This window comes from Chlorocebus sabaeus, chromosome X, assembly GCF_047675955.1.
Source record: "Chlorocebus sabaeus isolate Y175 chromosome X, mChlSab1.0.hap1, whole genome shotgun sequence".
NCBI classification, from domain to species: domain Eukaryota; kingdom Metazoa; phylum Chordata; class Mammalia; order Primates; family Cercopithecidae; genus Chlorocebus; species Chlorocebus sabaeus.
The window spans coordinates 70995999-71018084 of NC_132933.1; the positions used below are offsets into that span (position 1 = coordinate 70995999).

Consider the following 22086-nt stretch of genomic DNA (forward strand, 5'->3'; position numbering starts at 1 on the left):
GAATTATAATGACAGGAGAGTAAGTAAAATAAGAGAGAAGATCCAAATAAGCTCAATAAGAAATGAAACTGGAGATGTTGCAACTGATACCACAGAAATACAAAAGATCACCCAAGCCTAATATGGACACCTTTACATGTGCAAACTAGAAAATCTAGAGGACATGGATAAATTCTTGAAAATATACAACACTTCTAGGTTAAATAAGAATTAGAAATCCTGAACAGACCAACAACAAACAGCAAGATTGAATCAGTAATAAAAATAAATTGCCACCATGAAAAGGTCCAGTATGAGATGGATTGACAGCTGAATTATATTAGACATAAAAGAGATCTTAAAAAAAAAAAAAAACCTTATGAAACACTACTGAAAGAAATCATAGACAACACTGGCTTAGGCGGAGAATTTATGACTAAGAACTCAAAAATCAATTCAACAAAAAAAAAATAAATAAATTGGACCTAATAAACTAAAAAATCTTCTGCACAGAAAAAGAACCAGTAAACAGACAACCCACAGAGTGAGAGAAAATATTTGCAAACTATGCATTTGAAGAATAACTAATATCAAGACTCTACAAGGAGTTCAAACAAATAATCAAGAAAAAAGCAAATCCCATCAAAAGGTGGGCAAATAACATGAATAGACAATGCTCAGAAGACTATATACAAACAACCAACAAATGTAAAAAAAATGCTCACTGATTCCACAGACATACAAACTACCATCAGAGAATACTATAAACCCCTCTACATAAAGAAACTAGAAAATCTAGAAGAAATGGATAAATTCCTGGATACATACACCCTCCCAAGACTAAACCAGGAAGAAGTCTAATCTCTGAATAGACCAATAACAAGTTCAGAAATTGAGGCAGCAATTAATAGTGTACTAACCAAAAAAGCCCAGGACCAGACGGATTCACAAACGAATCCTACCAGTGGTACAAAGAGGAGCTGGCACCATTCCTTCTGAAACTATGCCAAACAATAGAAAAAGGGGAACTCTTCCCTAACTCATTTTATGAAGTCAGCATCATCCTGATACCAAAATTTGGCAGAGACACAACAAAAAAAGAAAATTTCAGGTCAATATTCCTGATGAAAATCAATGTGAAAATCCTGAATAAAATTTTAGCAAATCAAATCCAGCAACAAATAAAAAACTTATCCACCACGATCACGTCTACTTCCTCCCTGAGATGCAAGACTTGTTCGACATATACAAATCAATAAATGTAATCCATCACATAGACAGAAGCAATGACAAAAACCACTTGATTATCTCACTAGACACAGAAAAGGACTTTGATAAAATTCAACACCACTTCAGGCTAAAATCTCCCAATAAACTAAGTATTGATGGAATGTATCTCACAATAATAAGAGCTATTTATGACAAACCCACAGCCAATATCATACTGAATGGGCAAAAGCTGGAAGCGTTCCCTTTGAAAACTGGCACAAGACAAGGATGCCCTCTCTCACCACATCTATTCAACATAGAATTGGAAGTTCTGGCCAGAGCAATCAGACAAGAGAAAAAAAATAAAGGGCATTCAAATAGGAAAAGAGGAAGTCAAATTGTCTCTGTTTGTAGACTGCATGATTATATATTTAGAAAACCCCATTGTCTCAGCCTAAAACATCCGTAAATTGATAAGCAACTTCATCAACGTATCAGGATACAAAACGAAAGTGCAAAAATCACAAACATTCCTATACACCAATAATAGACAAGCAGAGAGCCAAATCATGAGTGAACTCCCATTCACGATTTCTACTAAGAGAATAAAATACCTAGGAATACAACTTACAAGGGATGTGAAGGACCTCTTCAAGGAAAACTACAAACCACTGTTCAAGGAAATAAGAGAGAACACAAACAAATGGTAAAATATTCCATGCTCATGGATAGAAAAAATCAATATCATGAAAATGGCCATACTGCCCGAAGTAATGTATAGATTCAATGCTATCCCCATCAAGCTACCACTGACACTCTTCACAGAATTACAAAAAAACTACTTTAAATTTCATATGCAACCAAAAAAGAGCCCATATAGCCAAGACAATCCTAAGCAAAAAGAACAAAACTGGAGGCATCATGCTACCTGACTTCAAATTATACAAGGCTACAGTAACCAAAACAGCACGGTACTGGTACCAAAACAAATATATAGACCAATGGAGCAGAACAGAGGCCTCAGAAATAATGCTATGCATCTACAACCATCTGATCTTTGATAAACCTGACAAAAACAAGCAATGGGAAAGGGATTCCCTATTTAATAAATGGTGTTAGGAAAACTGGCTAGCCATATGCAGAAAACTGAAACTGGACACCTTCCTTACAGCTAATAGACAAAAATTAACTCAAGATGGATTAAAGACTTAAACGTGACATGTAAAACCCTAAAAAACCCTAGAAGAAAACCTAAGCAATACCATTCAAGACATAGGCATGGGCAAAGACTTCAGGACTAAAACACCACAAGAAATGGCAAGAAAAGCAAAATTGACAATTGGAATCTAATTAAACCAAAGAGCTTCTACACAGCAAAAGAGACTATCATCAGAGTGAGCAGACAACCTACTGAATGGGAGAAAATTTTTGCAATTTATCCATCTGTCAAAGGGCTCATATCCAGAATCAACACATCTCATTTTTCTATGTTATTCTACACTAATCTACTGCTGTTGTTGTATATTCTTCTATGTGTTTTTTTACGTGACTCCATGGCTGAGAAAGTTTATTACACTTATGGAGAGTTGAGAAGAAGAAAAAACAAGAAGTAGTAGGAGGAAAAAGACGGAAAGAAGGAGGATAAGCAGGAAGAAGAAGGGCAGTAGGAGGAAGAAGAAGGAAAGGAAGAAAAAGAAAGGGAGCAAGAGGAAGTGGAGAAGGAGGAGAAAGTAAATATGAGAATAGCAGTGTAAAAATTGACCAATGTCAATTTTTTTTCATTTTGACAAATGTACTATTGTTATGTAAGATAATAATATTCGGCCAATTTTGGTGTCTTTAGATGTGAATCACTGTGAAAAAAGCAGCATTGCATTAGCGGTATATTTGCCAAATTTTCATATCCTGAGCCTAGCCATGAAAAACACCAAACAATATGAGCCTTCCTTCCCACAGAATAAAATGGTACTATTCATTAAAATTGGCACAGTCATGAAATAGAGGGTAAGACAGAAAAACTGTTCCAAATTAAAGGGCAGTAAAGAGATGTGATAATTGAGTACAACATTTAATCCTGGATTAGATCCTTGACCAAAAATATAAAATAGGAATTATTGAGACCATTAGCAAAATTTGAATGGAATCTGTAAAATGAATGGCAATGTTTACTAATTTGGAGGTTGCAATGGTGGTATGGTGAAAAAAGTCATTACTTTGGACAAATGTATACTATAATAAGTTTGCAGCATCAGACTTACACTATATTCTTAACTTATTCGGAAAAAGAATAATGCAATATTTCTATCTAACCATATAGTTATTTATTGACAGAGAGAGAGAGAAAGAGAGCGAGCACCCATATCATAAATCATTGACAATTGGGGAGTCTGAGTAAAGAAGATACATACTTTTTGTGCTGTTCATATGGCTTTGTTTTAAGTTTGAAATTATTTCAAAAATGGACATCTCAGGTGGTTCTAGTAGATGATTAAAACAAATACATACTTTGATGAAGAGGAGCTGCTACCCAGTGAGGAAGAAATGATACTAATTAAAAGAGGTGGAAAATATGTGAAGGCATTAATTAATCTAGACTACTCATTGTTTGAACAGAAGTCTTCTTTATGCAATGAAATTATTGATAATTATCTAATTCATATGCCTTTCCTAATTTTCCAGACAAGTGTGTATTGAAAAAAGACATATTTTACTCGGAATATTTTTTAGAAATATTAATCTTACAAATATTTTATTCATAATTATGCCATCAAGATTAAATAAGAGTGAGTTTAAGAAAATGCTATTTCAAATTTCAGTTATACTACTTGCTTTTGACTCATAAATAATCAATTTTTTCTAGGAATATAATTTCACACACCAACCTGTTTATTATATTAATATCAAGTTAATTTGGGGATCTGGAATATTCTTTCATTAAAATAACCAGAATCTCATTACAAAATTTAATTATTCCTGAAATCTTAACACATGAATTTCATTGATAATGAACTTTCAGATTTTACCAACTAGTATTAATACTGTGTAACATTACTTTTTATTTCAAATAATTTTCATTGCCTAAGATGAGTCATGTCACTATTACATTCTACAATATTGAAGGCATTTCTGATTAAATAGAAATTCATGATTAAAGATTAGCCACTCATACAAAAGTACTCAAAATGTGAAAATGCATTTGCAGCCTTGGATGGTTATATCTAGGGACAGGACAAAGTTTCCTATAGAATATTTAATTCTAAATTTAAAATTCTATGCCCACTTTGACAGCATATATACAAAACATTAAAACAATACAAAGATTAGCATGGCTTCTGTGCATGGATGACAAGCAAATTTGTGAAGCATTTCATATTTTTCCAGGAAAGAAAGAAAGAGATAAATAGCCTAAAAAGTAATCATTTGGAGTTTCTGTAATTAAAAAACTAATTTAAAAAATTAAAAAGTTCAATTGAAATCTTTATCAATAGACTACACAAACCAGAAGAAAAAAATCTGAGTTTTAACTCTGGTCTTTTGAGTTAATTCAGTATACAAAAAAATAAACAAAATATATTTTTATAAATAAACAAAGTCTTTGAGAAATATGGGATTATATAAATGACCACACCCACAAATTAATGAGATCCCTGAAAAAGAGAAAGAGAAAGTAAAGAGATTGGAAAACATACTTGAGGGTGTACTTCAAGAAAATTTCCTTAATTTTACTACAGAGATTTACAGCAAGATGCAACAAAACTAGAGAACATCTGTTAGATATTATATGAAACAGCAGCAAGACATATAGTAAATGGATTGACTAAGATCAATGCTGAATAAAAAATGGAAATAAATTAATGGAATAAATTAATATCTGAAAATTAGAAGTTACTTAATTTAGTAGCTTACCAGGCAATAGCTAAACTTCTGAGGCAAAGCGACTTTAAGGCATACCCCATAAGTACCTAACAGCTTGTCCCTGGGCACTCCAAAATAACTTCAACATCAGAGGATTTTAGATTTGCCTGAATTTTCTCTGAGTTTATTTGAGTGGATTCAACTTCACACTTCCAAAATCACACTCAAACATGAGCTTATCTAGCTTCTATTTGAAAAACAGAAAATAAAATGCAAAAACACCAGCTTGTTCAGATTCAGACTTAGCTAACGCTTTTTTAAGACTTACTGTATGACACGTTCTTTACTAGATGTTTTCACAAATGCCAATCTCAAAAGTTCTAAATTGATAAAAAGAATAATAACAATGGTAAGGTTTCCTTTAATATTTACATGTACAGTATTTTGTGATTTAGAATATATTTCATATCAATTGTCATTTTATCCTCACAGCTCCCCAGAGGACTGGTAGACTAGTAGAGTTTTAAGTCAACATTTTATAGATTAGAAAATTGAGACTGAGATTTTAAAAGACATACCCAATGGTACTGGTACCAAAACAGAGATATACACCAATGGAACAGAACAGAGTCCTCAGAAATAATACCACACATCTACAGCCATCTGATCTTTGACAAACCTGAGAGAAACAAGAAATGGGGAAAGGATTCCGTATTTAATAAATGGTGCTGGGATAATTGGCTAGCCATAAGTAGAAAGCTGAAACTGGATCCTTTCCTTACTCCTTATATGAAAATTAATTCAAGATGGATTAGAGACTTAAATGTTAGACCTAATACCATAAAAACCCTAGAAGAAAACCTAGGTAATACCATTCAGGACATAGGCATGGGCAAGGACTTCATGTCTAAAACACCAAAAGCAACGGCAACAAAAGCCAAAATTGACAAATGGGATCTCATTAAACTAAAGAGCTTCTGTACAGCAAAAGAAACTACCATCGGAGTGAACAGGCAACCTACAGAATGGGAGAAAATTTTTGCAATCTACTCATCTGACAAAGGGCTAATATCCAGAACTTACAAAGAACTCAAACAAATTTACAATTAAAAAACAAACAACCTCATCAAAAAGTGGGCAAAGGATATGAACAGACATTTCTCAAAAGAAGATATTCATACAGCCAACAGACACATGAAAAAATGCTCATCATCACTGGCCATCAGAGAAATGCAAATCAAAACCACAATGAGATACCATCTCACACCAGTTAGAATGGCAATCATTAAAAAGTCAGGAAACAACAGGTGCTGGAGAGGATGTGGAGAAATAGGAACACTTTTACACTGTTGGTGGGATTGTAAACTAGTTCAACCATTATGGAAAACAGTATGGCAATTCCTCAAGGATCTAGAACTAGAAGTACCATATGACCCAGCCATCCCATTACTGGGTATATACCCAAAGGATTATAAATCATGCTGCTATAAAGACACATGCACACGTATGTTTATTGTGGCACTATTCACAATAGCAAAGATTTGGAATCAACCCAAATGTCCATCAGTGACAGACTGGATTAAGAAAATGTGGCACACATACACCATGGAATACTATGCAGCCATAAGAAAGGATGAGTTTGTGTCCTTTGTAGGGACATGGATGCCGCTGGAAACCATCATTCTCAGCAAACTATCGCAAGAACAGAAAACCAAACACCACATGTTCTCACTCATAGGTGGGAACTGAACAATGAGATCACTTGGACTCGGGAAGGGGAACATCATACACCAGGGCCTATCATGGGGAGGGGGGTGGGGGAAGGGACTGCATTGGTGTAAATGACGAGTTGATGGGTGCTGACGAGTTGATAGGTGCAGCACACCAACATGGCATAAGTATACATATGTAACAAACCTGCATGTTTTGCACATGTAACCTAGAACTTAAAGTATAATAGTAATAATAATAATAATAATAAAAGACATACCCAAGCCACACACAAGAAGGGTAATGTAGGCAGACCAGACTAAGGTCTATAAATTCTAGGTTACTGATTTTCCTCATAAGCCATGATGCCTTCCAAATAGCACTAGCTTTTTAAAATTAGAGATTTCTGATATATATTTACTGGGGCTAACAAACAGAATTCTGTAAAAAGTAGAGTTTTAGAAAAAAAAAAACAAAACTTTGAACAACAATTTCGTCCATCTTGCACCATTGTGAGGATCCCTGTTTCATTTGGTTGCCAGTTGAGGCAAAATTAAGACCAACAACCACAGGGCAACCATCAGACTGACAGTAAGTATACATAAAGAATGAGATATAAAAACAGAATTATACCAATAAATAAGAAATATTTATTTTAAAATCAAAGTTTCAAATTAATATTCCATATACTTATCATGACCAACTGCCAATACTTTTCTTTCTTAAGCAAGAACAGGAAAGTAATTATTATTGCTTTCACTCCTGGTTTTTAATTATGAAACTCCAGAATAGTTTCAGTTCATAACTAATTTCAAAATTGCAAATGGAACTTTTAAGTAGAAAATGATTTATCAATATTAGTAAATGAAATGTAATCTTCACATCAGTAATAATTGATGCAGTCTTTGAGATGACACTATGTTTATACATTTTTTTATTATTATACTTTAAGTTCTGAGTTACATGTGTAGAATGGGCAGTTTTCTTACATAGGTATACATGTGTCATGGTGGATTACTGCACCCATCAACCCGTCACCTACATTAGGTATTTCTTCTAATGTTATCCCTCCCTTAGCCCTCCAGACCCCACAGGCCATGGTGTGTGATGTTCCCCTCCCTGTGTCCATGTATTCTCATTGTTCGAATCCCACTTCTGAGCGAGAACATGTGGTATTTGGTTTTCTGATCTTGTGATAGTTTCCTGAGAATGATTGTTTCCAGCTTCATCCATGTCCCTGCAAAGAACATGAACTCATCCTTTTTATGGCTGCATAGTATTCCATGGTGTATATGTGCCACGTTTTCTTAATCCAGTCTGTCATTGATGGACATTTGGGTTGGTTCCAAGTCTTTGCTATTGTGAATAGTGCCACAATAAACATACGTGTGCATGTGTCTTTATAGTAGAATGATTTCTAATCCTTTGGGTATATGCCCAGTAATGGGATTGCTGGGTCAAATGGTATTTCTAGTTCTAGATCCTTAAGGAATCGCCACACTGTCTTCCACAATGGTGGAACCAATTTACATTCCCACCAACAGTGTAAATGTGTTCCTATTTTTCCACAATCTCTCCAGCATCTGTTGTTTTCTGACTTTTTAATGATCACCATTTTACTTGGCATGAGATAGTGTCTCATTTTGGTTTTGATTTGCATTTCTCTAATGACCAGTGATGATGAGCATTTTTTTCTTAGGTCTGTTGGCTGCATAAATGTCTTCTTTTGAGAAGTGTCTTCTCATATGCTTTGCCCATTTTTTGATAGCATTTTTTTTTCTTGTAAATTTAAGTTCTTTGTAGATTCTGGATATTAGTCCTTTGTCAGATGGATAGATTGCAAAAATTTTCTCCCATTTTATTGGTTGCCTGTTGATTCCGATGACAGTTTCTTTTACTGTACAGAAGCTCTTGAATTAGATCCCATTTGTCAATTTTGGCTTTTTTGCAATTGCTTTTGGTGTTTTACTCATGAGGTCTTTGCCCATGCCAATGTCCTGAATGGTATTTCCAGGTTTTCTTCTAGGATTTTTATGGTCCTAGATCTTATGTTTAAGTCTTTGATTCATCTTGAGTTGATTTTTGTATAAGGTGTAAGGAACTGGTTCAGTTTCACTTTTCTGCATATGGCTAGCCAGTTTTCCCAACACCATTTATTAAATAGAAAATCTTTTCCCCATTGCTTGTGTGTATCAGGTTTGTGAAAGATCAGATGGTGGTAGATGTGTGGTGTTATTTCTGAGGCCGCCGTTCTGTTCCATTGGTCTTTTTATCAGTTTTTGTACCAGAACGATGCTGTTTTGGTTACTGTAGCCTTGTAGTATAGTTGGAAGACAGGTAGCGTGATGCCTCCAGCTTTGTTCTTCTTATCCAGGATTGTCTTGGCTATGAGGGTTCTTTTATGGTTCCATATGAACTTTAAAATAGATTTTTCCAATTCTGTGAAGAAAGTCAGTCGTAGCTTGATGGGGATAGCATTGAATCTATAAATTAATTTGAGCAGTAAGGGCATTTTCACGATATTGATTCTTCCTATCCTTGAGCATGAAATGTTTTACCATTTGTTTATGTCCTCTATTATTTCCTTGAGCAGTGGTTTGTGGTTTTCCTTGAAGAGGTCCTTCACATCCCTTGTAACTTGTATTCCTTGGTATTTTATTCTCTTAGTAGCAATTGTGAATGGGAGTTTACTCATGATTTGGCTCTCTCTTTGTCTGTTATTGGTGTATAGGAATGCCTGTGATTTTTGCACATTGATTTTGTATCCTGAGACTTTGCTGAAATTGCTTATCAGCTTAAGGAGATTTGGGGATGAGACAATGGCTTTTTCTAAATATACAATCATGTTATCTGCAAACAGAGACAATTTGACTTCTTCTTATCCTATTTGAATACCCTTTTTTGCTTTCTCTTGCCTGATTGCCCTGGCCAGAACTTCCAATGCTATGTTAAATAGGAGTGGAGAGAGAGGGCATCCTTGTATTGTGCAGGTTTTCAAAGCTAATGCTTCCAGTTTTTTCCCATTCAGTATGATACTGATTGTGGGTTTGTCATAAATAGCTGTTATTATTTTGAGATATGTTCCATTGATACCTAGTTTATTGGGAGTTTTTAGCATGAAAGGCTGTTGAATTTTGTCAAAGGCCTTTTCTGCATCTATTGAGATAGTCATGTGGTTTTTGTCTATGGTTCTGTTTATATAATGGTTTACATTTATTGATTTGCGTATGTTGAACCAGCCTTCCATCCCAGTGATGAGGCCGACTTGATCATGGTGGATAAGCTTTTTGTTGTGCTGCTGGGTTAGATTTGCCAGTATTTTATTGAGGATTTTTGCATCAATGTTCATCAGGGATATTGGCCTAAAATTCTCTTTTTTGTTTTTGTGTCTCTGCCAGGCTTTGGTATCAGGATGATGCTGGTCTCATGAAATGAGTTAGGGAGGATTCTCTCTTTTTTATTGATCAGGATAGTTTCAGAAGGAATGGTACCAGCTCCTCTTTGTACCTCTGTTAGAATTCGACTGTGAATCCATCTGGTCCTGGACTTGTTTTGGTTGGTAGGCTATTAATTACTGTCTCGATTTGAAAACCTCTTATTGGTATATTCAGAGATTCAACTTCTTCCTGGTTTAGTCTTGGGAGGGTGTACGTGTCCAGGAATTTATCCATTTCTTCTAGATTTTCTAATTTATTTCGGTAAAGGTGTTCATAGCATTCTTTGATGGTATTTTGTATTTCTGTGGGATCAGTGGTGATATCCCTTGTATCATTTTTTATTGTATCTATTTGATTCTTCTCTCTTTTCTTCTTTATTAGTCTGGCTAGCAGTCTATTTTGTTGATCTTTTCCGAAAAACAGCTCGTGGATGCATTGATTTTTTGAAGGGTTTTTTTGGTGTGTGTGTTTCTATCTCCTTCAGTTCTGCTCTGATCTTAGTTATTTCTAGTTTTCAACTAGCTTTTGAATTTGTTTGCTCTTGCTTCTCTAGTTCTTTTAATTGTGATATTAGGGTGTCATTTTTAGATACCTCCTGCTTTCTCTTGTGTGCATTTAGTGCTATAAATTTTCCTCTACATACTTCTTTAAATGTGTCCCAGAGATTCTGGTACATTGTGTCTTTATTCTCATTTGTTTCAAAGAATATCTTTATTTCTGCCTTCATTTTGTTATTTACCCAGTCATCATTCAGTAGCAGGTTGTTCAGTCTCCATGTAGTTGTGTGGTTTTGAGTGAATCAAACAAATTAAAAAATTGTTTCTCATTCAAGAATGGTTTATTTATTTTATTCTTATTTATATTATTTGCATGATTCAGTTTCTATGAAATGTTCAAAACATTTCATGAGTGAATTTCTTAATCCTGCGTGCTAATTTGATTGCAATGTGGTCTGAGAAACAGTTTGTTGTGATTTCTGTTCTTTTACATTTGCTGAGGAGTGTTTTACTTCCAATTATGTGGTAAATTTTAGAATAAGTGTGATGTGGTGCTGAGAACAATGTATATTCTGTTGATTTGGTAAGGAGAGTTCTGTAGATATCTATTAGGTCCGCTTGGTCCAGAGCTGAGTTCAAGTGCCAGATATCTTTGTTAATTTTCTGTCACGTTGATCTGTCTAATATTGACAGTGGAGTGTTAAAGTCTCTCACTATTATTGTTTGGGAGTCTAAGTCTCTTTGTAGGTCTCTAAGAACTTGCTTTATCAATCTGGGTGCTCCTTTATTGGGTGCATATATATTTAAGATAGTTAGCTCTTCCTGTTGAATTGATCCCTTTACCATTATGTAATGGCCTTCTATGTCTCTCTTGATCTTTGTTGATTTAAAGTCTGTTGTGTCAGAGAACAGGATTGCCATCCTTGCTTTTTTTTTTTTTTTTTTTTTTTTGCCTTCCATTTATTTGGTAGATCTTCCTCCATTCTTTTATTTTGACCCTGTGTGTGTCTTTGCATGTGAGGTGGTCCTCCTGAATACAGCACACTGATAGTTCCTGACTCTTTATCCAATTTGCCACTCTGTGTCTTTTATTTGGGGCATTTAGCACATATACATTTAAGGTTAATATTGTTACATATGAATTTGATCCTGTCATTATGAGGCTAACTGGTTATTTTGCCCCTTAATTGATGCAGTTTCTTGATAGCATCGATGGTCTTTACAATTTGGCATGTTTTTGCAGTGGCTGGTATCGGTTGTTCCTCTCCATATTTAGTGCTGCCTTCAAGGAGCTCTTGTAAGGCAGGTCTGGTGATGACAAAATCTCTCAGCATTTGTTTGTCTGTAAAGGATTTTATTTATCCTTCAGTTATGAAGCTTAGTTTGGCTGGATATGAAACTCCGGGTTGAAAATTCTTTTCTATAAGAATGTTGAATATTGGCCCCCACTCCCTTCTGGCTTGTAGAGTTTCTGCCAAGAGATCTGCTCTTAGTCTGATGAGTTTCTCCTTGTGGGTAACCCGACTTTTCTGGCTGCCCTTAATATTTTTTCCTTCATTTCAACCCTGGTGAATCTGAAAATTACTTGTCTTGGGGTTACTCTTCTCAAGGAATATCATTGTGGTGTTCTCTGTATTTCCTGAATTTGAATGTTGGCCTGCCTTGCTAGGTTGGGGAAGTTCTCCTGGATAACATCCTGAAGAGTGTTTACTAACTTGGTTCTATTCTTCTCATCACTTTCAGGTACACCTATCAATCGTAGATTTGGTCTTTTCACATAGTCCCATGTTTCTTGGAGGCTTTGTTCCTTTCTTTTCACTCTTTTTTTCTCTAATATTGTCTTCTCACTTTATTTCATTAATTTGATCTTCAATCACTGATATCCTTTCTTCTGCTTGATTGAATTGGCTATTGAAGCTTGTGTATGCTTCACTAAGTTCTCCTACTGTGGTTTCCAGCTCCGTCAGGTCATTTAAGCTCTTCTCTACTCTGGTTATTCTATTTAACATTTGTCTAACATTTTTTTCAAGGTTTTAGCTTCCTTGCAATAGGTTAGAACATGTTCCTTTAGCTTGGAGAAGTTTGTTATTACCGACCTTCTGAAGCCTACTTCTGTCAACTCGTCAAACTCGTTCTCCATCCAGTTTTGTTCCCTTCCTGGTGAGTAGTTACGTTCCTTTGGAGGAGAAGAGGTGTTCTGGGTTTTGAAATTTTCAGCCTTTCTGCTCTGGTTTCTCCCCATCTTTGTGGTTTTATCTACCTTTGATCTTTGATGTTGGTGACCTATGGATGGGGTTTTGGTGTTGATGTCCTTTTTGTTGATGTTGCCACTATTCCTTTCTGTTTGTTAGTTTTCCTTCTCACATTCTCACAGACCTTTCCCTTAGCTGCAGGTCTGGTGGAGTTTGCTGGAGGTCCACTCCAGATCCTGTTTGCCTGGGTGTCACCAGCAGACACTGCAGAACAGCAAATATTGCTGCCTAATCCTTCCTCTGGAAGCTTCGTCCCAGAGGGGCACCCACCTATATGAGGTGTCTGTTGGCCGCTACTGGGAGGTGTCTCCCAGTCAGGCTACAAGGGGGTCAGGGACCCACTTGAAGAGGCAGTCTTTTCATTATTGGAGCTCGAATGCCATGCTGGGAGAACCACTGCCCTCTTCAGAGCTGTCAGGTAGGGACATTTAACTCTGCAGAAGCTGTCTACTGCTTTTTGTTCAGATATGCCCCACCCCCAGAGGTGGAATCTAGAGAGGCAGTAAACCTTGCTGAGCTGCAGTTGTCTCTGCCCAGTTCGTGGTTCCCTGCTGCTTTGTTTGCACTGTGAGCATAGAACAGCCTACTCAAACCTCAGCAATGGCGAATGCCCCTCTCCCCACCAAACTTCAGCATTCCAGTTCAATCTCAGACTGCTGCACTAGCACTGAGCAGGGATCCTTGGGCATGGGACCTGCCAAGCCAGGCACAGGAGGAAATCTCCTGGTTTGCCAGTTGCAAAGACCATGGGAAAAGCACAGTATTTGGACAGGAGTGTACCGCTCCTCTAGGTACAGTCACTCACAGCTTCCTTTGACTAGAAAAGGGAAATCCCCCAACCCCTTGCCCTTCCTGGGTGAGGTGATTCCCCACCCTTCTTTGGCTTGCCCTCCATGGGCTGTACCCACTGTCCAACCAGTCCCACTGAGATGAATCAGGCACCTCAGTTGGAAATGCAGAAATCACCCTGCACAGATCTTCTGTGTCAATCTCGCTGGGAGCTGTAGACAGAGCTGTTCTTATTTGGCCATCTTGGAAGCTGGGCTTTTTCTACTTTTTTAAGTATGAGTGATATTTATTATGTAGCCAGTATAACAAATTAAAAAATTGCTTCTCATTCAATAAAGGCTTATTTTTTATTCTTATTTATATTATTTACATGATTCAATTTTTATGAAAGGTTCAAAACAAACAAATATACACAAAAACAAAGTAAACTACTTGTTGTCAGGCTGGAGGTAAATATTCTTAATGATGACAAAATAGTCACAGAGTTTATTTTTCGAGTTATGAAAATGTTCTAAAATTAGACTGTAGCGATGGTCATGAAACTTTGTGAATATACTAAAATCCATTGACTTGGACATTTACAACAAGTGAATTTTATCTTATAAGTTATATCTCAATAAAGCTGTTTGAGGAAAAAAAAAAACTATTGTTATCAGAACTGTTTTTTTCCTAGAGATATAAGCATATAAATTAATAGAATGCAACAGAGTCCAAAAATAAGTATGTCTGTCTATCTATCTATCTATCTATCTATCTATCTATCTACCTACCTACCTACCTATCTAGCTACCTACCAATCACTCTTCTGGGTATGAATCTAAAGGAAACAAAATCAGCACCTCATAGAAATATCTGTGCTCCCATGTTCATTACAGCATTATTCACAATAGCCAATATGAAAACATCCTTAGTGTCTGTGGAATTATGACTGGATAAAGGTATTGTGTTATACATACAATTGAATATTGTTCAAATTTTTAAAGGTAGATCCTGCCATTTGTGGCAACAGAGATGAACCTGGAGGACATTATGCTAAGTTAGATAAACTAGACACCGAAAAAAAAATAATACTTGATCTACTTGATTTCTCCATGTAGAATTTTAAAATAATCTAATAGAGAGTAGGATTGTTGTTATTACAGGCAGAGAGAAAATGGGGAAATGCACATCATAGGGTATAAAGCTGCAGTTATATATATATATATACACACACACACACACACTTATATAGCATAAGTCTATACAGATAAAATACAGCATGAGGACTGTAGTAAATACTACTGTATATTGATAATTTGCAAAAAAGAATAGGTTTTACATTCTTTTACCTTACAGAAGAAAATGACTATATGAGATAATGATTATGTTAACTGACTTGACTGCAGCAATCAAGAATGGTTTAAATGCCACTCTAAATGGCAGTCCCTAATCCTTGCAAAACAGTTCAGGTTTTATCTAAAAAAGGTAGTCTTTTCTATTTGTCAAAAGAACAGTTTATGTTTTCAACAATTTTTAGATCCAGACGTTGTCTAGGATTTCCTCAAACCAAGATGGTTTTATTTTCAATAATTTAGAGATTTTGCTGCAGTCTGTTAAAAGAAAAACTTCAGCCAAATTAAATTTAAAGGAGTTTACTTGAGCAATGAACGATTTGTAAATCAGGCAGCTCCCAGAATCACAGCAGATTCAGAGAGACTCCAGGGATGCCTCGTAGTCAACAAATTTATAAACAAAAAAAGGGAAGTGATGTACAGAAATTGGAAGTGAGGTACAGAAATAGCTGGATTGTTGGTTACAAGTTGGTGTTTGCCTTGTGTGAATGCAATTTGAACACTCAGCAGTGTATGAGTGGTTACTGTATGGCTGCTGGGATTGGCCAAGAATGAGATATTGTTACAATCACATACTCTTAAGTTAGGTTTTCAATCTTGTGTACCTATTAAATTGGATACAGATGATAGCCCACAAAGTATGGAATCCTCAGGCCATATTTAAGACGCTTTAACAATTTCCCCCTTTTGGTCATCTTCTAGATTTTGAGAGATTGACCAAAACATTAGTCATTGATGTCACTATTACTATTGGTATTGAAACCCACTGGGAAACAATAAAACAATCAGTTTTGCAACAGCAGGAACGAAGACTGAGTAGAGGTACCTCCTTATGCTTGAATGTTCTTTTTACAGGAGCAAAACAAAACCTGGTCAGTTCTAGGACCTATGTGTTTCCTTAAAATCTTAATTTGATTATGTTACATTTAGCAAAAATGATTCTATTTTTTTGCTTGTTTGTTTAGTCTGTTGGTACCTAGTGCATGAGGTCAGTCCAAAACAATGACCTCCCATAATTTTGTTTTGAAAAAATCCCTATTTTTAGTAAAGTCCTCACTTTAGTGACAGTATGACAAAACTTAGGGCCTTAGCGCCACTCTCAGTTACCATTATTTTGGATTTCCCGTCTCAGCATGTCATTCATAGGTTACAGTGTCCACATAATCTCACATTTCTTTCAGCTCTTGTTATTCCAGTTGAGAGATTATTTTACTTTCTAGACATGGCTGCATGCAAACATTTAAAATATTTGAGAGAATACAGTGCACCAGGGAGACTATTATTATGATTATTCAGATAATAATAATATCAAGAGTATGGAGTATGCTGCTAATCCAGAATCCCCATAAACCAAACCACATAAATTCAAATAGATCAAAGAATGAGCTAGGTAAAGAGTTTACTCACTTAACTAAGCAGTCTTTTCATTAATTCCCTAGAACTGAATCCCTATAATACCCAGTGTTTTCTCCATAAGCCATAAGTGCTCATAGCTGCATAGATACTGCTATTTAGCCAGTAAGTAATCTATAACAATTCAATTATTTAGCATAGCTTTCACAAGAGAATGTAGAGTCTGTTGTGTAACCATAGCCTTTACAGTAGAATCTGCTGTAGAGCCTGTCATGAGGGATACAGTTATAACCATTGCCCATTTTACTCCAAATCATAGAAAAATGTCCAAACAAATGATGCCCTTATAGAAGAATGAATGCTTCCTGGTAATGTTCAATTTGACCCATAATGTAGGTTAAAAGGAGTGAACTAATCTTCTGTTTCTGATTGATTGCAAGGCAACGTACGTAACATTAAAGTTTCTCACCTATTTTGAGCCTTCTTATTTTATCTATCAAAGAATAAAGTTATCAATGTATAAAGCTGGCTGCAAAATCCTTCCCAAATAAAAGTATACCCAATAAGTGTAAATAACAGACCCCCTCTTCACTTCTGTTGTTTACAGAGGCATAAGCAAGGAAAAATATTTAAAGATAAGAGTTTCATGACAGTAGAGAAGTCTTGATCTAACATATTGGGAAAAGCTGTTCACATCAGGGATGTCATCTTCTGGGGAAAAACTTCCCTGATTAGCTTGACCTTAAGAGTTCCAATGGGTGTACAGTTCCAAGAGTGTGGAGAGAGCCTTCTCAGTTGTGAGATTATGTCGCAAGGTTCAAGGTCCCAAAGTTTTGTTGCAGTGTAGATGGCAAGGGCAGTCTTTCTCCGATGTTCGCAGGAGATCCAATCTTCAGGTTCTAGATTGTGAAGGGGTTGACTGTTCTCAGAGTTTTTTTACCTGAAGAAAATACACCAAGGCATAATAATTAACTGTAATATCATCACCCCTCTTGCATGGGAAAGCTTTTATACAATCAGAAAACAGGCATTGAAAATGATAATTTCATGAAATCTCTTTATAAATGTTTAAATGGCCTATCAGGTAGCCAAATATACCTGGAGCTTTGATATTGATTTGACAAACTAAAAATTGGTTATAAACTATTTTAACAATTTATAAGTTACCACAACAATATATTTAATTTGGATAATTTTATCTTTTCCATAATGAGACATGGAATGCAGAACTTTTAATAACATATGTTTGAAGGACTCAAGAAGAACAAGGTGGCTAGCCTGGATCTCCAGGGCTCTATGCTTAGTTAACTTTAGACATATCCTCTTGAATACCAGTTGTTTTTCCAATTGAGATGCATAGTGCTGATAACTGATGGGTTATCATAGGTAATTTGACTTAGACCATGGAGTTCATTCAAATTTTATATCTAAACAATTTCAGTATTGGCTGATTTAGCCTGCAAACCTGGAAAAGTATTTCTTTTGCCTTCAATTAATTTTTGTTCTACTTGGGTTAGCAGTTTTATAATCCAGGCAGTCTTTTCATTAAAGTTCCAGAAATTCTTACCCGGTTCAAATGATGTGATTCTAAAGTTATGAGAAACCTGTATTTAAGAGTGTTTTCCAAGTCTTTGCTATTGTGAATAGTGCTGCAATAAACATACGTGTGCATGTGTCCTTATAGCAGCATAATTTATAATCCTTTGGGTATATACCCAGTAATGGGATGGCTGGGTCATATGGTACATCTAGTTCTAGATCCTTGAGGAATCGCCATACTGTTTTCCATAATGGTTGAACTAGTTTACACTCCCACCAACAGTGTAAAAGTGTTCCTATTTCTCCACATCCTCTCCAGCACCTGTTGTTTCCTGACTTTTTAATGATCGCCATTCTAACTGGTGTGAGATGGTATCTCATTGTGGTTTTGATTTGCATTTCTCTGATGGCCAGTGATGATGAGCATTTTTTCATGTGTCTGTTGGCTGTATGAATGTCTTCTTTTGAGAAATGTCTGTTCATATCCTTTGCCCACTTTTGGATGGGGTTGTTTGTTTTTTTCTTGTAAATTTGTTTGAGTTCTTTGCTTGGAATCAACCCAAATGTCCATCAGTGACAGATTGGATTAAGAAAATGTGGCACATATACACCATGGAATACTATGCAGCCATAAAAAAGGATGAGTTTGTGTCCTTTGTAGGGACATGGATGCAGCTGGAAACCATCATTCTTAGCAAACTATCACAAGAACAGAAAACCAAACACCGCATGTTCTCACTCGTAGGTGGGAACTGAACAATGAGATCACTTGGACTCGGGAAGGGGAACATCACACACCGGGGCCTATCATGGGGAGGGGGGAGGGGGGGAGGGATTGCATTGGGAGTTATACCTGATGTAAATGACGAGTTGATGGGTGCAGCACACCAACATGGCACAAGTATACATATGTAGCAAACCTGCACGTTGTGCACATGTACCCTACAACTTGAAGTTTAATAATAATAAATAAATAAAAAATAAAATAAAAATAAAAAATAAAAAATAAATAAAAAAAAAAAAGAGTGTTTTCAGGGCCCTGTCTATCCTTTCATGAACCTCTTAAAAGACATATTCTAGGATTCTTGGTGCTTGTGAAGTTTTCAGAAACTGCATCAACATTAAACAAATAAGTTAATGTTCAAATGACTTTAAATTGTAATAGATAAAGACAAAATTGACAAGAAAATTTGGTTATTTCTGTAGTCTGCAATAACTTAACACAATAAACATAGTTATGATTGATAGCATATACTTAGAAATATTAGAATTTTAGAAACCCCATACTATTTTGAAACATGTATTAATATTATTCCACTAAAATATAACCTGAAGAAGGGTAAACCTTATCTTTTATTTTGACAATGTTTCCCATGTAACTAAACATGTCAAATAATTCTGTTTACCTATCTTTTGGATGCCTTGGGGGTCCTCTGTAGCATTTCAAAGTTAGAGGTCAAAAAACACAATTAGGAAGCTGAAATTTGATTTTGGGAAGCCTATCAAACATGTTAAAGATTTAAAACGTGATATTATGAAATAGAATTCCAGTTTACCATAAGTCATTCATTTAGCCAAAATTATGTCTCGAAAATTATTTTAAAGGTGAAAACATTTACTCATTGATAGAAAGAACAAATCTTTCCAAAAAATCTGTCTCTTGTTCCCCCCCATCCCTTTCTTTGTTAGTTTATTCAAAAGCCAAACAAAAAGCTTTTATTATCTTTCAATACTAAATAAAAATCTTGTTCAAGAGACAAAGCCAAATTTCACCCTTGCATTAGTGTCCTATTAATGTCAACCCCAATTTTTAAAAAAACCTTATAGACAAATCTATCCAATTATAATCAGTTTGATCTTAAAGTGAGATTCTCATACACGTTTTCTATCCCTTTACAATTTTTTGTTAAAAAGCAGATCAGCTTTCAAGGGAAACCCTGTTGTGCCTTTATTCCAAAGTTCAATTTCAACTGAATAACACCATTTTAACTTTAATTAATATGTTCATACACAAAATTTATTTTACAAGATTAATTTTTACAAAACTTATACAACTGGTTCAAATCATTAGCTGTGTCTTATCTAATTACAAATATTCCTTTAACCTGCTAAGCTAGGCAAAAATTTACATTTCCATGCTTTTTACAATTTTTTACTAAAAACACTTTTTAGTTTTCTTACACACCTTGTGTGTAAAACTGATTTTTTTTTTCTGTAGTTTCAATTGCATGTGATAATGGTAACTCTCAGCAATTTTTAGTTTTGGTGAAAAACCTTGCAAGTTATTTTAACTATGTAGTAGGTGTGGACCATAGGTCACCAGAAAGATAAGGTTCAACTCTTTCCAGCATAGCTAGAAGGGTGGCTAACTCCAACTAACTCCTGGCCTTACCTAGCTGTAAAGCGGGCCAGGTGAACAATTTTCAAAAATTGACATTAAAGCATTTAGTAAACCTAATATCAGACCTGCCTAATTTAGATCAAGTGTCTTTATTTTTACCAATAATCTTTAAAGCTCTTTTTACTTTCCAAAAATCACTAAAGTCACATGAAATGAAAGATAAAACAGTTTTATGTTCTTTTAAATTTTTTAAGTGCTTATTTTTCTTTAAACGAATTAATTAGAGCTCGTTAACATAAACACTCACTTACAACACATATATAACTACGAACCAGAGAGACAGACGATTCAGTAGTTGTAAGATTTTTTATTTGACAGTTTTTAAGTTTTTGTTGTTGCTGTTTGTTTGTTTGTTTGTTTGTTTTTATTTGATTACTGGCATTAGGGTGGAGTCCCTGGAGGAACAGGGCCAGGAAAGCGTGCAGTTTCTACAACTTAATAAGCAGGCACATCTGGAAGACAAAAACAGATCTCCAAAATTAAGGGTCTCATTTTATTATTATTATTATTATTATTATTATTATACTTTAAGTTCTAGGGTACATGTGCATAACGTGCGGGTTTGTTACATATGTATACTTGTGCCATGTTGCTGTGCTGCACCCATCAACTCGTCAGCACGCATCAACTCGTCATTTACATCAGGTATAACTCCCAATGCAATCCCTCCCTCCCCCTCCCCCCCTCCCCATGATAGGCCCCGGTGTGTGATGTTCCCCTTCCCGAGTCCAAGCGATCTCATTGTTCAGTTCCCACCTATGAGTGAGAACATGCGGTGTTTACACCATGGAATACTATGCAGCCATAAAAAAGGATGAGTTTGTGTCCTTTGTAGGGACATAGATGCAGCTGGATACCATCATTCTTAGCAAACTATCACAAGGGTCTCATTTTTACAACAGATCTTAGATTCTCCTAAAAAAGGAAAATGCTATTGCAGAAGACAGTGAAATCCTTTTACCATACATTTTATTGCATGGCAACCCAAAACCAATGAGCCGATTTTGAGATCAGCCCATCCCCTATAGGAGTCTTATTTATCAGTGGGGGATGGGAATGATGTCATAACTTCAAGGTGACTAAAAGAATGCTTTTCTGATCCAAATGTGCAAAGACCCTCTCAGGTCTTTGCACTTGGGTCTTTTCCATTATCCATTCCTTTTTTTTTTTTTTAAGTTTGATTTCTCTCTTCTTTTTTCTCTCTCTTTTAAAATTTTACTTTAAGTTCTGGGATGCATAAGCAGAAAGTGCAGGTTGATTACATAGCTATATATGTGTCATGGTAGTTTGCTGCACCCGTCAGCCTGTCATCTAGGTTTTACACCCCACATACATTAGGTTTTTATCCTAATGCTCTCCCTCCTCTTGTCCCTACCCCCCAACAGGCTTTGGTGTGTGATGTCCTCCTCCCTGTGTCCATGTGTTCTTACTGTTCAACTCCCACTTATAAGTGAGATCATATGGTGTTTGATTTTCTGTTCCTGCGTTACTTTGCTGAGAATGAAGGTTTTCAGCTTCATCCATGTCCCTTCAAAGACATGCACTCGTTTTTATTTTTTTAATGGTTGCATAATATTCCATGGTGTATATGTGCCACATTTTCTTTATCCGATCTATCACTGATGGGCATTTAGGTTTGTTCCAAGTCTTTGCTATTGTAAATAGTGCTGCAATAAACATACGTGTGCATGTGTCTTTATAATAGAACGATTTATAATCCTTTATGTATATACC

At 35.6% G+C, this 22086-nt stretch overlaps 1 non-coding gene across 1 annotated transcript; it reads left to right on the forward strand.

Moving 5' to 3' along the window:
• Window positions 1-4460: 4460 nt before the first annotated feature.
• LOC119621131 (U6 spliceosomal RNA) lies at window positions 4461-4565 on the forward strand. The gene has a single exon (XR_005237650.1). It is a non-coding gene; the product is annotated as a U6 spliceosomal RNA (small nuclear RNA).
• The last annotated feature ends 17521 nt before the right edge of the window (window positions 4566-22086 follow it).